Consider the following 3,656-nt stretch of genomic DNA (forward strand, 5'->3'; position numbering starts at 1 on the left):
GTCGCGAAACTTAATATCGCAACATATAAAGCTTTATAATAAAACATGAGCATTACAATGTTTCTAGTTATCATCGCAAATAATCCATACGATTTTGTCCCACAACTGATATACTTTTCATACCTTATATGCAGTTTGCATTATTGGAGACGTTTTGCAATCCACAAAGATACTGGGCGTTGGCTTCTTAAGGTGATTCATGGAATACGTGGAGTGCTAATACCAACATTATTTTTCTGTTGGTTGAAGGCTTGTCCTTGCCTTTATATGAAAGCTTGTGGGACTTAAACTTTATAGAATAAAACTAACTCGAGCTGAGGTTTGGGTTACTGCAAGTATAACTTAAATAAAAATTTGATTCTCTTCTCTTATGGAATGACCCATTTTCACCATTTTCACTTTTTTGCGAAAAACGAAAATGAAAAATAAAATCAAGTTCAAATGTGTGCAATTCTATTAGCAATAAAATAGCTGCCTGAGAAAACCGGCTATAAATTAAAAAACCACATAAAAAGGAAATAAACATTGTGCTTTTGGATATGAACAATTGATGAAGAAGACACGAAAACAACTGGTAACTTTTCCAGTAAACTTTTATTGAAAACTTAAGACCCAAAAGCTTCCCCAATCGAAAAATCTATTACAAAGACGTAATACTACACAGGGGATAATTGAATACACAAGGTTATCTTACAAGCTATAAAATCGATAACAATTTGCAGTTTGTTGTCACCTGTTCAATTGCGGTAACAAGAAAATAAAGCAATGAATCCATTGGTAAGTACACACGTACAGAGTACATCGAAGCCATCAGTGAGTCCGCCGGTTTAATCGCCTGCTGATTAAGAGGAATTATTTTGTAAACGATCAATTCAAACATTATTGGTATTTTAAACCATTTTTAGAAAATTACGTTGTTGTAGAATTTCATTTACTGAATTTTTTATACTATGAAAACTTTAACTTGGGCATAAATGCTATGTTCTATCTCAAACGTTTATCAATACTTTTAAGTTGGTCATCACTTTCTCAGCTCATTTTCAGATTCGTTATTGTGGGGCCGTTTAACACTTAACATATTTTACATTTGTGACGAAATTTTCTTCGAATACTTGCATTTTAATCAAGATTAGCTGTAGGGGAGCAATCACTATATTCCAAGTTTTTAAGTATGTTTTAGAGACAAAAATATATCAAGAAATTGTGAACATTGTCAATGCATTGAACATTTGCTTGTTGTTGAACAGAGCTTATTTAGTTTTAGTGCCAAAACTAATAACTATAAAATTTAAATATGAAATACAAAATACACTATTTTTTGACTTGTCGCTTAGCCCCAACAATAAACCCGAATGAACTTAACATTGGAATTATTTAAAATAAATTAGGTTGGTGTCATTATTAACATAATAAAATATTCATGTATATAGTGAGGAGGTCGAGCACAATTGTTTGCACTAATTAATCAAGAAACATAGTTATTAGCCCCGCTTTCTACCTTTTTCAGTATTTAACAGCGGTTTTACTTCTGTCCTCAACACAGCTTTGGAATCAAAATCGTTTTTGTGATTATTTTATATTTTGTTTGAAGTTTTTTTGCACCTGCCGCAATTGTACCTAATTTATTGTATATTCATACATACATTTTGATCTGTTAAACTGCTTGGAATTTTTGTCGCTATGAAAAAACTGTCCAAAAGTTATTTTTTAGAATCTGCAACTAAACCTTGAAAACGTACATAGTATATAAAGTCAACAACTTTAAAGCGTCAAAGAATCCTGAAAGGAAAACTAGCTAAACTTGGTATGACAAAACTTTCTAGTCGCGAAAGTTTTACTTGTTTGAAGAGTTCGACGACATTTATATAGCGTTCGGCACTTTTCAGTCATGCAATTGTATCTGAATTTTCAATACCATCTTGTTTTTATCCGCCCTTCAGCTTTAAAGCCCTTGAAATAGTAATAGTGTAACACTATTTACTAACAAAGTAGTATTAATAGTTCATCAAATTGTCGCGATAAACATAAGCAATAATATTTAATCCTTAAAAAGTGAAAATAAATAGCATGAAACAAAATTTTACATTGTAAAACCAACTGTAAAGATGAGTTCGGGCAATTTCATTTAAGTAAAATATGGTAATAGATAATAGATGTAAATAAAATACAAATAAATGAAATATGGGTTGCTGAATAAGAAACACTCATTAAAAACTGTTACTGTTTTCTTTGCGTCTTAAAAATTATCCTTAATATTTAATCCTTTAATATTTTCAATATGGTTTGCGCTACTTGCTGTAATAACCTTACATGAAAGCAACTTATATTGTGTTAATATCAATGGAAATATAATACTAAGAAAATCGAAAATCGTGAAAAGTCGCACAGACCATTTTAAAGTAGCCATTAGAGCGAACTTTGGCTGTGTGACCAAGAAAGAGAGCAGTCTTTGGCTTGCACACATGTGAAATTTCACGCTTTTCATTAAGCTTCCATAGTGTAACATTTGATCCTATTAAAACTTCATAAACTCTTGTAACAATTTATAATAGTTTCCATTTAAGCTGAGTATAATCTTCATAAACTATACACACGTCGTTACTTCGTATAGTCTCGTACTAGTATTTGCAGCTTTCGGAGCAGGAAATGTAGGGTTCTACAGAGGCTTACCCTCAGAAATAGGAAGTCTTTCAAGTATTAGTGGCCCATCTGCAGCGGCAGTATTATCAATTTTCTTCATTTATGTTTTATTCCATCGGAGAATATAAAACCGCATGCAAAAATTTAGTATTTCTAATTGAATGAATAATGGTCATAAATAGAGTTTGCAAATCACAGCAACATATTGGATGCAATTAACTTACTCGATATTTTTGCATATCACACACACATTAAAAGCCAATAAAATCTAAACTTATAATGAGCCAGAACATAATTATATTGTAAATGTATTTCAAAGTTAAATACTTTCTTCTGGTAACCAAATTTATTACCATTCCGAAAAGCCCCACTCGCTGAAATAATTCCTGATTGGCCAAAACTCTTTTTGCAAGGGTGATTTATTGCAGGATATGCGCACAGATAAGAGCAGGAAATTAATCATTTGTAAAGCAAGGCTTTTTAGCGGTTACTTGAAATTTAATTTACTCAAAATGAAAGATGCAACAAAATATATTTTTTTGGTTGCTTAAACATTTGTTAAATAACTTAACGAGCTTTACTATAAGGAGAAGGAAGTTTGAATTTTTTGTGAGTGTCTGGAAAAAAATTTAGATAGAAAGAATAGATGCTATCATCTTCAGAATGAATTAAGATTAATCTTTTTGCAACTTTGAGGCGTTATTCGMAAAYATATATGAAGAAGCGCCGTATTAAAAATAAACATGCAATTGAAACAGAAACAAAAATTKTTTACAAACTTCTTTTTGGGTATTTCGCCTCAAAATTTTTCGTCTTTGAAAAAGACAGAATTTCCTCACGYCTTTTATTACAGATTGATAAATAATGTRTATATATATAAATCAACTGACAATTTGCACAGACGAATYATCAGAGCAAATGTTCATATATTGTATTATCCTACTATTGTTACACAATTTATTAACATACTCTTTTTTAGGTTCATTTAGGTTCTTTTGATAACGATAGCAGAAAAT

The sequence above is a fragment of the Dendroctonus ponderosae genome, unplaced genomic scaffold (assembly GCF_020466585.1).
Source record: "Dendroctonus ponderosae isolate FM_Combo_2020 unplaced genomic scaffold, Dpon_F_20191213v2 Dpon_F_20191213_6, whole genome shotgun sequence".
NCBI lineage: Eukaryota > Metazoa > Arthropoda > Insecta > Coleoptera > Curculionidae > Dendroctonus > Dendroctonus ponderosae.